This window comes from Myotis davidii, unplaced genomic scaffold (genome assembly GCF_000327345.1).
Source record: "Myotis davidii unplaced genomic scaffold, ASM32734v1 scaffold663, whole genome shotgun sequence".
Taxonomy (NCBI): domain Eukaryota; kingdom Metazoa; phylum Chordata; class Mammalia; order Chiroptera; family Vespertilionidae; genus Myotis; species Myotis davidii.
The window spans coordinates 1,971,044-1,985,181 of record NW_006295816.1 but is presented as its reverse complement, the minus strand read 5'-3'; the positions used below and the strand labels follow the sequence as shown (position 1 = coordinate 1,985,181).

The window sequence follows — 14,138 nt, the reverse complement described above, 5'->3', positions numbered from 1 at the left end:
GAGGGCTCTGAACTCCGGTGCCTGGAAATTTTCTTTGGAAACTGGCTGCATGGCAAAAGCACCAGGAGAAAGGCCCAGCACGGCAGACAGGAAGGGAGGGAGGGAGGGGACAGCTTCACGGAGCTCCCATCCTCACGTCTGGAAACTGAAGGGCTGGTGACCATGGCCGCAGCATCACTCTGGCTTGGAGCCTACAGAGTGAACCGCCATGAGCGCTGAGAACCAACCACTGGCAAGTCAGCACTTGGGCAAAGTCTGGCACAGGACAGGGGACGGGGTTCAACAAGCCACTAGAGCTCCGTTGCCTCTGCGTAGTGGACAAGTCACGAAATCTATTTCACACCAAGATCAAAGGAGTTTTGTTTAACAAACACTAACCAGCAGATACTTGGGAAAGCAGAGGAGAAATCTCCCTGCCTAGACAGGACCCTCCCCGACACTCGAACGTGAACTAACCGAGGCTGCAACTGGAACTAGCCCCTGCGCTGCTCATTCTCTGCCCTTTAGGGTCCTCTGTGTCTCCTGAGACAGGGCTCTGAGTTACACAAGGCTTTTCTTTGCAATTGGACCTCAGTTTCTTGCTTGGATCCATACATCTGTCATATAATGCTTTACCTCTCTGCTTTTCACACCAAAAGAGTCAAGAAAATACATAGAATAAAATTACTGTCTTGTCAAAACCAAAGGAGAACCGCCTGCCTCCCGAGGCCTGAGAATCTGGTCTCTGAGGAATTGTTCCCCGGCTTAGTCTCAGGCCGGGGGACGACGATAATAAATACTTGCTAACATTTATTAGGTGCTTATTCAGAGCCAGAAACTGTTAAATATGCTATTGTATTTAATTCCCTAAATGATCCCATGAGGCAACATCATCTCCATCTGACAGACGAGGAAACACGTCAGAGGCAAGGCAGAGCCAGGTCCACATCTGGGGTCACAGGAAGGGACCTGCTGCCCTAGTCACCAACTCCTGCTCAGATTAGGGGAGGAGCAAGCCAGGAGAAAAGTGCTGCAGGCAGGGGGGGGGGCACTGTACCCTCCCACCTAGACGCGGTGTATCGTCATTTAAACCATGGGCTCTGGGCCGGTCAGTGTGGCGCAGTGGTTGAGGCTGTCCCACACACCAGGAGGCTGTCCGTTTGGTTCCATTCCCAGTCAGGGCACATGCCTGGATTGTGGCTCAATCCCCAATAGAGGGTGTGCAGTAGGCAGCTGATTGATGTTTCTCTCTCTCTCTCCCTCTCCTTTCCTCTCTTTGAAATAAAAAAACGAAACAAAACAAAAAACCCAACAACGTGGACTTTGGGTCATGTTCCCTAAATTTAAATCTTGCCTCCACTCCATGACCTTCAGCAAGATCCTTAGCTTCTTTGCACTAAGTTTCCTCTTCTGTAAAATCAGGATGACAGTCACTACTTCATAAGGTGGTTATGACAATTAAGAAAATTAACATATGGCCCTGACTGGTTTGGCTCAGTGGATAGAGCAGTGATGGCGAACCTATGACACGCGTGTCAGAGGTGACACACGAACTTATTTTTTTGGTTGATTTTTCTTTGTTAACCCCTTCCCCAACAATTTTTTTGTTAAAAACGTTTCTTTTTCAGACTAATTTTTTTATTTTGGTTCTATACAGAACAAATGATAATGTGTGCACGTGACACTGAAGTGAAATACAGCCCTCACTGGTTTGGCTCAGTAGATGGAGCATCAGTCTGTGGAACTCAAGTGTCCCAGGTTTGATTCCGGTCAAGGGCATGTACCTTGGTTGCAGGCACATCCCCAGTAGGGGGTGTGCAGGAGGCAGCTGATCGATGTTTCTCTCTCATCGATGTTTCTAACTCTCTATTCCTCTCCCTTCCTCTCTGTAAAATATTCAATAAAATATATTTTAAAAAAATTAGGTGACCATAAAATGTTAGGCAAACCTTTAAAAAAAAAAAGAAAGAAAGAAAATTAACATATGAATGAGCTTAGCATGGAAAACAGTGGAGGCTCAGCAATGCACTTTGCCCCCTCTGTGCCAGACAAGGACGAGCACACAGGGGAGCAAGCAGGGTCGAGCAGCCCCTCACTCCATCGCCCTGCCTCGCTTGTCAGCTAGTAATGGCTCACGGCTCCTCTCACCCTGGGAAAGACCACACTTCCCCTGGAAGGGACGCTGCACGTCAGAACCTGCATTTTTATGACAACTCAGTGTTAGCTGCCAACTGCTGGGCCAAATCTTAGCATCCAGGCTCAATCTCCTGGCTTTTATTATCAGTACCTGGTACAGAAGAGGGACTAAATGCTTATGAACAAAAGACTGAATGGCCCCAGTATCCCCGGAAAACTGGCATGCACAGTGCACAGGACCTCTGGAGAGAGTACCGCTGTCACAGACTACACCGCCCCCCCCAGCCCATGAGACATGGGGGCTGCCACTGGAAAGAGGCGCCTGGTGAGTGACAGTCAATTGCAAATTCTGATTTCACCACTTGGCATCAGTGGAAGCAGGAATTTCTAAGGCAAGGAGCACTTTTGCTTCTCAGGGAACAAACATGCTGCCCAGGAGCTGTGGACGAGCTTCTGTTGGAGGGAGGGACCCCCCGCCAGAGCACTCATTGACATATCGACTTGGAGATTACCTTCACCTTATATATTATATTATAAAGGCAATGATTCTTACTAGTATTCCTCAGAGTCCCTACAACCAAGGCAGCTAGAAAACCACTGCTAAAGACAGGAAATGGCTTCAACACCGCTGTTGTTTGAATAAGAATAGACACACAACTTGTAGGAGAACAATCAGGTTCATCTCCCTCTCACTCCCCTGATGCTATTGTACACAGGCAGCCAGACACCAAGCATGGGCCTGAGATGCACTACCCCGCCCTCGCCCTCGCCCTCGCCCTGCAATGCCCTTTCTTCAGGCTTCACAGAGCAGAGATCCACCGGTACCTCCCAGGGAAGCAACCTGGGGGTGGTGGGGGGTGGTCGTCAATAAATGGGTAGGATGATTTCGTCACTTTTGGTTGCCCACTTTTGTCTATTATCTACCATCCTCACACAATGAATTTTCATTCATCATTTGAATTATTGAGTCACTTATTAAGCTACTGAAGTGAAGGCCCAGAAAGACCACGAGTCTAATGAACCAGGTGTGGCTCCTAAAGAGGCACCATGCATTTCAAAGAAAAGCCAAAGATACCTCCTTTCTCAGGAGTGTGCTAGGAAGATTAGGTTTAAATAGATTAGAGCAGGTCCTCGGTGACGTCGGAGATCCGTTCCTACGGCAACGTGATGCGATTTTCACCATAAGTTGGACTCCACCTACATGAGCACCTACGTCACTAACATGGAGCACACACACAACAGTAATGAAGGGAAACAGTACAAAAAATTTAAAAGAAAGGTAACAATTCTTGACCTTTACTTGTGGTAAATAATAAAAAAAATAAAGCACATATGTACATACGTCGAAATGACGGAACTTTTTTTTAAAAATAAATTGGAGATGGCGACGTAACCACGAAATGACGTACATCAAGCCTGACATAACCCGAGGACTGCCTGTATAACCTGCTGACATGTGACCAAGCCCAAAGCTCTCACCCAGCAAAGTCCCACACAGGAAGGTGCTCCTAAGTATGTCTTAAGTCAGTGATGGCGAACCTATGACACGTGTGTCAGAGGTGACACGAACTCCTTTTTTTGGTTGATTTTTCTTTGTTAAATGGCATTTAAATATATAAAATAAATATCAAAAATGTAAGTCTTTGTTTTACTATGGTTGCAAATATCAAAAAATTTCTATATGTGACACGGCACCGGAGTTAAGTTATGGTTTTTCAAAATGCTGACATGCCGAGCTCAAAAGGTTCGCCATCACTGTCTTAAGTGGTCTTCATGTGAAGCTTCAAAGCTAGAGATAGTCTGGCCAGTGTGGTTCAGTGGCTGGGTGTCGACCTATGTACCAGGAGGTCACAGTTCGATTCCCACAGATTGGTGTTTCTCCCTCTCCCTTCTTCTCTCTGAATTCAATGAAAATATTAAGAAAGAAAAAAAGGCTAGAGACAATGCCCTCCTGAAGACCAGTGTCAGTCCTTACTCTCCGCCTCAGGGACACTGTAGGGCAGCAATCTGGGTGTGAGGCTGTTGAATTCAACATCCACATTTCCATTTCCCTTAAAAAAAATTTTTTTTCATTGACTTCAGAGAGGAAGGGAGAGAGAGAAACATCAACGATGAGAGAGAATAATCATGGATCGGCTGCCTCCTGCATGCTCCCTACTGGGGATTGAGCCCACAACCCAGGCATGTGCCCTTGACCAGAATCGAACCCGGGACCCTTCAGTCTGCAGGCCGACGCTCGATCCACTGAACCAAACCAGCTAGGGCCATTTCCTTTTTTGCTGCTGCTCTTAGAGACTTTCTAACTCCATTCTGTGACTGTCAACCTTGAGAAGGACTTGAGTGAGAAAAGTGAGACTCTCCCCATGCTTATGCTGGCTGATAACCAAGCCAAGGATTTTTAAGGTAGTGGGAGGGCCAGGAGAAAATGACACGCCTTTCTGGCCAGGAGCTTCGCATCTTTGTTAAAGATCGCACAACACAAGCACAGTCACAGGGGAGCTTTGTACTGAGAACACAGCTGCCGCGGGACCTCAGGGACCATCTCGTTAATGCAGGAGAGACAGGATCAACAAGCAGGGAAAATGCATGTGAGCCCTGGGAATACCACTCACACTGGGAATCGGCAATCCCTCTTCTAGATTTGTGCTTCTTCCAAACACAGTCGGGGAATCGGGTTACTGTGCAGAGAACTGGTAGTTTATCAGAGATAGTAATCTTTACTCACAAAGCATCACGGTTTACAAAGGCACTCTTCACAAACGTCCCCTCGCTCAAGCCTCATGAGTGGGACATAGATAACCCTCCTTCCACACGGAGAGGATGGCGGGGTACCTGGGGCAGCCTGCCAAGGTGACAGAGCTTGTTAGCAACACAGAGAGGACTAAGGGCAGGTTGTCTTCTCACCATATTGCTTTTCTGTTTGATTCCATTTTTACACTTCCAGGGAGTCAGCCAACTCATCATACTTGCCACACCAAAATGACTTCTGATGAAAAGACACACAAGGTAAAGGCTGAAGAAATTCACAAGCAATGGACCCACAGAGAGTTTAGAGAGACCTGCTTCTTGACAGCTCTGCCACACACACCCCCACCCCGCCCCGGCCTCTCCACGTGGTCTTCACGCTCTCCAGCACCTACACTTACTTAGGGGCTCTGCCTAAGACACAGAGGCCTGCCAGAAAGTAGCTGCTAGCAGAAGTTTCAACCATTGTGACAGAAAGAATAAAACAAGCGGAACCAAACAGCAGGTATAAAACAGAAGTGTCATTTCTCTTAGTGTAAAAGAGTAGTTTTAATATAAATCTTTTGCAAAGCAACTAAGCGCATTCTTGTTGGTGCAAAGATATGTTCGATTTCAAACATTCTGTGAGACTCACTATTCCCCAAGGCCAAATCCAAAATGAGGCAGAACAAGGAAAGGAGAAGGAGGGGAAAGAGAGGCAGGGACCCTGGGGAAGCTCGCAAATGCTCTGTGACAGCGGACTCCGACCCTCTGCTTAGACTGGCCTCTCACCCGCAGGATCTGCGTTGCCCTCTGAGCAGCCAGGAGACGAGGCCCTGACGGGACCGCCACTGGAAACAGAACCCACTTCAGGATTCAGTTAAGACCGACGGGCAGGAAGACTGCCTTCCTGGCTGCTACTTATCTTGAGATGTCTTTTCTTGTCCAGACGGAAACACAACAAAAACATTTTCTAAAATCCTCCTGAACACTTCTTCTCACTGCCTGACCAGTTTCTCTGTCATTTCCTAAGAAAACACACCAGCGCCTGTGGAAGCCGTGCTGTGCTCTGTGAGGGGCATGGCGGGCCTGTGCTGCCCCGAGCCCCCCAGCAGCTGAGCTGCCCCGAGCCTGGGTCTCCCACAAGCTCTGCTCCAGGACCACAATCCCCTCCAGACCAGGCCCTGGCGGACAGCGACTTGGTTATTTAAAGGCTTAAAGGCGTCTAGTGCTGAGAACACATCCCACTCACTCCACCACCGCTCCCTGCCGGTCTTGTGTGTATTTAAGGTAAGATCCCAATTCCTCCAAAAAATGTCTCTTGTCTAAATGAACACCTATCAGTGATCTGTGGTCTTGGAGATCATTTCATTAACCGAGGCCCAGACTTCGGAAAAATGGACTCGTCTGCCCAGGGACCCCCGGACTCTCCCAAACAGACACAATATAAACACACACAGACAAATGAGTAGGCAGGTAAGTAGTAAAACAGCCAAAGTGTCTCTCCTTTGAGAAAAGGAGGCTCCACCACGGGGAGACTGCCAGTTAGGTGGGGCACGCAGCCAATTCCTTCCCCACGAACACTGTCCTCTGCAGAAATGATTGACAAGCTCCAGCTATTACACCTAGAATCTCCAAACAACTGTGAACCACTAACATGCAAATATTTTTTAAGCTTTCAGTTTGTTAACTCTGTATGTTTTATTTTTGTTATTATTATGTTTTTAATCCTCACCCAAGGACATGTTTCCACTGATTTTTATAGAGAAAGGAAAGGAGAGAGAGAGACGAGAAACATCTATGTGAGAGAGAAACATTGACCAGTTGCCTCCCGCATGTACCCTGACCGGGAACTGAACCCACAACCTTTTGGTGCATGAACGACACTCCAACCAGCTGAGCCACTCCGGCAGGGGCAACTTTACACGTTTTAGAGCAATGTTTCATCAAATGCTTGAAAGGACCTCAGTCTAGTTAAGATTTTCCTTGTTAACAATAAATTTATTTCCCAACACAGATCTGACCTAGCTTGGTGGGAGCAGATTATGCTTGAACATATCTCACTGATAATTCTCAGGGTTCCCTTCAGAGCTCAGGTCTCTAACCGCCACTTCATTTCGTTTTTCTCCTCTCAGTCGGTTTCAATCACACCGTCAGGGAATGGAAGTACTCATAAAGTAGAAGACAGAAACACGACACAGACACCGCGTGTCCGTGTCTCAGGATTTTCTCAGTTAACCCCAAAATAACTGTGGGCTGGGCAGGGCAGAGGCTTTGAATCCCAGTTACAGGAGGCTCCCGCCACGGCAGTTAGGACCAGTCTCTCCCGCATGTTTGGGCAGCTCTGTGACACGCTCATGTTCTGAGGTGACTCCTGTTCCAGCTCCCCTGGCTCTTTTCTTCTGGAAAAAGTGGATCCTAAACTCAACACACAGACACAGACACAGACACACACACACACACACACACACACACACACACACACACACACCCTCATTGTCTAGGTCAGTGGTTCTCAACCTGTGGGTTGCGACCACTTTGGTGGTCAAACGACCCTTTCACAGGGGTCGCCTTAGACCATCCTGCATTATCAGATATTTACATTATGATCCATAACAGTAGCAACATTACAGTTATGAAGTAGCAACGAAAATAATTTTATGGTTGGGTCACAACATGAGGAGCTGTATTTAAAGGGCCAGAAGGTTGAGAAACACTGGTCTAGGTTCTCTAAATCGAATCCCTATGGCGGGAGGGAGTTCCTAAGACCAATGTGGAAAATGCAAAGCTCCTTACTTTGCTGTTTATTGAATAATGGAACCAGCAGCTACTCTTCTGGCCTCACCATTGAAAAGAGATGTTATCTACTGGCTCTTTACCTACTACCTCCCGCCCAAGACCCTCAGCTCTCCTAAAGGCAGTCTCAATTGGCCTCACTGGTTTCAATATCCTTGCTCGGACATTCCAGAGAGTCCTGCTGACGCGCTTCCTACAAAAACAGCACCCTGAAAAGATAAACAAAATACAGAGCCACCAGATCTCGGGACTCACACTGTTTAACCACCGTTTCAGGGAGGTAACCAGCCATTTTACCTTTTTCTTGGGCAAAAAGCTATAGAGCCAGGATCACTCTGACAGAAGCTACAAGACTAAGAACAGAAGCTTCGAGTGAGAAAAGGTCCTCATCATTTTAGGTCTACCCGTTCTCACCTGCAGATAGCGCCAAAGCACCAAACTTCAACCCCTGATATAAACAGGCGGTGGACTTCACATTTGAGACCTGCTCCAGCTAACTTAGTTCATAGTGAGGAAGCAACATTCGTGAACTGCAGGCTTGTGGCAGCCCTAGAGCAGATACGATAGAGAATGCGGAATGGTCTCAGCACAGGGCACAAACCTCTGGTAACCCGGGAGTGTGGGAGAAGAAAAAGCCAAAGTCTCTAACACCCCCTAACTAGAGTTGCTGCCAAGTCTAAAAAGGCACAGCCCACAGCTATCCAGAAACCCTCTGATAGGCCCTAGAAATCTAACAGACTTAACCCTTAGGTGCCTTTAAACACCCTCGGACCATCTAAAACATCAAAAGGCATTTCTCAGCGCAGTCAGCGTAGCTCAGCGGTTGAGCATCAACCTATGAACCAGGAGGTGATTTTTTCCTTATGGAGGAAAAAAATCCCCAAGGGCTATGAAGGTGGAAGATGGCATCTGTGATTCTCTCCCATCATTGATGTTTTCATCTCTCTCTCTCCCTTCCTCTATGAAATCAATTTAAAAAAAGGCATCCCTTAGATTTGCTTGAAGGTTATCACAATAACCAAAGTGACCATATAATTAAAATTTATCTCTTTATAAGAAAAACTGGGGGAAATACACTTAAAAAGGGAGAACTTTGGGTAATGTTAGGAAGCACCTTGAGATTTCTGTTAGACAGAACAAACGACCTGCCCAGGCTTTCTAAGGTAATCCCAGCTTCCGGTTCCATCCTGTTGAAAGGCCATGTGTCGGGCAGCGCAGACCAACTGAGGCTGCCGAAGACAGTCAGCATTGCCATACACCACTGGCTTCTCTCACAAAGATTTAAGTCAATGTACTAAGACTGTTCCTTCTTGTGGGAAGACTAGAGTTTCATAGATTTTAAAATGCCTTGACCTTTTCCCCTACCACCTCCTCATCCCTCAAAATCACTAGCCAGAACAGGATATGTATTCTTCTTAATTTATTATCAATTTAGGGAGAGAGAGCGCGCGCGAGAGAAACATTGATATGAGAGAGAAACATCAATCGGCTGCCTCCTACATGCCCCGCACCGGGGATGGAGCCTGACACCCAGGCATGTGCCCTGATGGAGAACTGAACCAGTGACCTCTTGGTGCATGGGACAATGCTCAATCTACTGAGCCACACCAGCCAGGCAGGATATGTATTCTTTATTCAACAACAAATATGTTTCCTCAGCTGAGTAGGCATGGGGATGATATTTTAAAGCATGAGGACAATAAACAGGCACACTTTTAAAGAAAGAAGCACATATCTCTATCTGAAATTCTTATCAGGAAACGTACAGAATGGAAAGAGTTCTTTAATATTGTCAGAAGTGAAGAGAAACAAAACGAGTGAGACATGCTGAGAAGGCCAGTGTGCTGACAGTTCACCAACAATTAAGGCATAAGGTGCACTATGAGCTGCACGACAATAGACAAAGCCGGATGTGACCCAGAGAGGAGAAAATGATCAACCACCTTAAGAAAAGTGAGAGTCCAGAAATAAGTAAGATCCAGATATATTCTTGCTAAGAAATACCTGGCAGAAATGCTGATGCTTTTATTCTTTCTGTACTTTTAAAAAATATTTTTATTGATTTCAGAGAGGAAGGGAGAGAGAGACAGAGACATCAATGAGAGAGAAACATTGATCGGCTGCCTCATGCACGCCACCTACTGGGGATCGAGCCCACAACCCACGCATGTGCCCTGATGTGGAATTGAACCATGATCTCCTGGTGCATAGGTCAACGCTCAACCATTGAGCCACACCAGCCGGGCAGGAGGTATTCTTAAAGGGAAGGCCAAGTCCATTTTCATCCCTTCTTCTGTCCCATTGGTTGGCAAGTCAAAGTGATGGCTGACACTCCAGCAGCCATCCTGGACAGTAAGGCAGAAGTCACATGTTGAGGACTGAAGGGGCCTGGGCTCCTGATGTTCATGGCACTGCTGTAAGAAAGCCTGGATGGCTTAGACCTTGCTCATTAGAGAGGAATAAACTCATGTACGCCACAATTCTTTTCAGTGTTCTGTCACTCACAGCCAATTCTAATCCTAACCGATATAGAAGAGTTCTTTCCAGTGCCATTTTATTTTATTTTATTTTAAATATATTTTATTGAGTTTTTACAGAGAGGAAAGGAGAGAGATAGATAGAGAGTTAGAAACATCGATGAGAGAGAAACATCGACCAGCTGCCTCCTGCACACTCCCCACTGGGGATGTGCCCGCAACCCAGGTACATGCCCTTGACCGGAATCGAACCTGGGACCTTTCAGTCCGCAGGCCGACGCTCTATCCACTGAGCCAAACCGGTTTCGGCTCCAGTGCCATTTTAGTTTTGTTACATTCTTATAGCTCTCCCATGTCTTCAAATTCAAGACTAAATGCAAGCCCCTGGACAACCTACCTGCACTTTCCAAATTATTCCTTTCACTACTTCCCAGGGTATGAGGACAAGAATCAGACAGGAAATTTGGAAGAAACAACATGTGGCCATCTCTGTCAGAGCAGAAACAGTAAACAGTATCACTATCTGCTATAGATTATAGAAGTACTGGCTCCCTGGCATATGTTGTCAGTTTGGCTCAAAGAAACTTATACACATTTTTAAAAATTATAGAAGTACTAGTACCAGAATTTGGAAAGTTGAGAGATTGTTCAGGTTGGGAGGATTAGAGCCTTCTTTATTATGAAGAAAAATAAAACCCCTAAGGGCTATGAAGATGGAAGATAGCATCAGAAACACTTTATTCAACAGTTACTGATCCAGTTGACAAGTTTTTACTTAGTGCATCCTCTGCTGCAGGTCCAGCTCTATACCATGTGGGTAGCGAAGGGAAAAAAGAACCAGTCCCTGTTCTTAGGGGCCTTTCCAAGTAGCAATGTCTGGCTTTACCTGGCGACAGCTGCTTTAATGGGCATGATCTTTGCTAGTCATTTGCCCAGACACTTGGTCCGGTCCAGCTATTTACTCGGGGCTCCAATACTACCTAAAAAGACAGAAGCAAAGTGATCCTGTAGCTGCTCCCGCTCCTGTGCCCAGTTCCTGGGCACTTGAGTTTAAAGGTGTAGGGTAAGGTGTTTTTGTTTGTTTTTTTAAAAATATATTTTATTGATTTTTTACAGAGAGGAAGGGAGAAGGATTGAGAGTTAGAAACATTGATGAGAGAGAAACACTGATCAGCTGCCTCCTGCACACCCCCCACTGGGGATATACCCGCAACCAAGGTACATGCCCTTGACCAGAATCGAACCTGGGACCCTTTAGTCCGCAGGCCGACGCTCTGTCCACTGAGCCAAACCGGTTAGGGCGGGTAAGAAGGTTCTTGGCTGTTCTTTGACCCGACTCCTAAGTGTTGTGACTCCAATGCGGGTCTAGCGGGTTCCTGTGCCCTGGAGGTGCCAGCTCAGAGCATGCCTGTGCTTGTTCCTAGCAGGGGTCTAAGCTCAGGAACCTCTCAGGGCGGAGAACATTAGTTGGGGGCCTTGCTCAGGAAAACGCTCCTTAGGGCTCTTCTGAGTGCTTGGGATGAAGCGGCCCCAGTGTTGGGTGTTAGAGGCAGGAACAACACATGTGCCATAAGGGTGGACGCTGAGAACCTGTAAGGCCGGGAAAGAAAAAACTAGCTGCTCAAGAGTCAGCTGCTGCCGAAACCGGTTTGGCTCAGTGGATAGAGCATTGGCCTGCGGACTGAAGGGTCCCAGGTTCGATTCCGGTCAAGGGCATGTACCTGGGTTGCAGGCACATCCCCAGTAGGAGATGTGCAGGAGGCGGCTGATGGATGTTTCTAACTCTCTATCCCTCTCCCTTCCTCTCTGTAAAAATATCAATAAAATATATTTAAAAAAAAAAGAGTCAGCTGCAAATCCCGGCTGTGCTCCAAACCCAAGCAACAAAGACTGACCACGTCCGGGCAGCAGTGTCCTGAGGCATCTGGTGAAACATACCCCACAGCCGAGGGAGAATTCAAAATGGCTACATGAATGCCCTAAGCAGCCAGGCAGAATGGAACCTGGATCTGTGCATATTCAAATAGGGTCTAACAGGCTGTCCATTTGCAGAAAGCACACAAAAAACCAAAAGCTTCAGCATTTTCACTTTTAGATATTGACCCAAGACAACTGAAATATACATCTACACTAGCGGTTCTCAACCTGTTGGTCGCGACCCCTTTGGGGGTCGAATGACCCTTTCACAGGGGTCGCCTAAGACCATCAGAAAACACATATAATTACATATTGTTTTTGTGATTAATCACTATGCTTTAATTATGTTCAATTTGTAACAATGAAATTGGGGGTCACCACAACATGAGGAACTGTATTAAAGGGTCGCGGCATTAGGAAGGTTGAGAACCACTGAAAATGTGTACATGAATGTTCACAGCCGCATTAACCACAACAGCCCAAAGTGGAAACAATCCGAATGTCCATCAGCTAGTCAATGAATAAAGAAAATGTGCTCCATCCACACAATGGAATGTTCAACTATTAAAGGGAATGAAGTACTAATTCATAGTATAACGTGAACTTTGAAAACACTAAGTTAAGTAAAAGAGACCAGTCACAAAAATGTGTATGGCCCCATTTATGTGAAACATCTCAGACAATCTATAGACAGAAAGTCGATGAGTGGACATTTAGAGCATGTGCGGAAGAGCAGAGGGACATGGGTGTGACGGCCAAGGGTACAGGATTTGTTTTAGGGGTGATGGAAAAGTTCAGGAATTAATGGTGATGGTTGTACAATCTTGTGAACATAGTAAAACCCACTAAATTATATACTTAGAAAGGATACATTTTATAATATAAGAATTACACATCAATTAAAACAAAGACAAGAAAACAACAAACAAAGAGCTTTCAGGACTGGACGACTATTGCCAGAACAAGGAAATGCAGTTCTTTTTCTTCCCTCTCTGCCACACCCTGGCCCACCTAACCGCCCTGCCCTACAGCCTCTCAGTGAGCACTCTGCCTCCAGCCATTTCCCCTTGAACCAGGTACACCCCTGCCACACATGTCCTTACTACACCCTGATTCTTGCCAAAGCTCTGGTCCCTGATGACAATATACAACTGAAAATGAGAGGACTCTATTTAGACGGAACATCCATTTTTCCAACAAAAAGATGGTCAAAAAGCAATCTGACCTCCTTGAATGAATACATTTTTAGAAATATGAATGAAATTAGTCATATGTCTACCTACTTACACTTAATTTATTAATTTAATTAATCTTGGACATTTAAGTTTAGAATAATGTGGTCTTAATTATGACTGTCCCAATACACTGGCAAATATATAAACATACGTAGTCCCCCTTATCTCTGGGGATACATTCCAACACCCCCAGTAGATGCCTGAAACCATGGAGAGTACTGAACCCATATATATATATTCCCCCCAAAATGTATACACGTTTAACAGTTGATAATTCAATTGATGTTTCTTTCTTTTCAAGTTTAACCCACTGAAATTAATAATTATTCAAAGTGTGTACACATTTTCTGCAGACACCCTGTATATTATGGTTTTTCCTACCTATACATTCTTATGATAAAGTTTCATTTATAAATTAGGCACAGTAAGAGATTAATGAAAATAATAATAAAATAGAATAATTAGAACAATCCTATATAATTAAAGCCTAATATGCAAATCTACCAAACAGCAGAATGACCGGTTGCTATGACACACACTGACCACCAGACCCCCACCCCCCCCATTGCCCTGCTGGTCGCCCCACAGAGGGAGGCGACTGGCGTGGCAGTGGGGGGTGGGGAATGGGGCCGGCACCAGGTCAGCCAAGGTGGATGCCAGCAGGGGCCCCCAATCACCCTGCCAGTCGCCCTGTAGAGGGAGGTCACCAGCGAGGGGAGGGGGGAGATGGGGTTGGGGGACCAGTGAGCAGGCAGCATCAGGCCAGCCAAGGTGGGTGCCAGCGGGGGCCGATCTCCCTGCCAGTTGCCCCACAGATTGGCCCTGATTGCTGGCCAGGCGTAGGGACCCTACCCATTTATGAATTTCGTGCACC

General features: G+C 46.3%; 1 protein-coding gene across 3 annotated transcripts in view; it reads right to left on the bottom strand.

Moving 5' to 3' along the window:
- Positions 1-14,138, bottom strand: part of RBM6 (RNA binding motif protein 6) — a 57,635-nt gene that overhangs the window by 13,601 nt on the left and 29,896 nt on the right. The window lies entirely within an intron of this gene.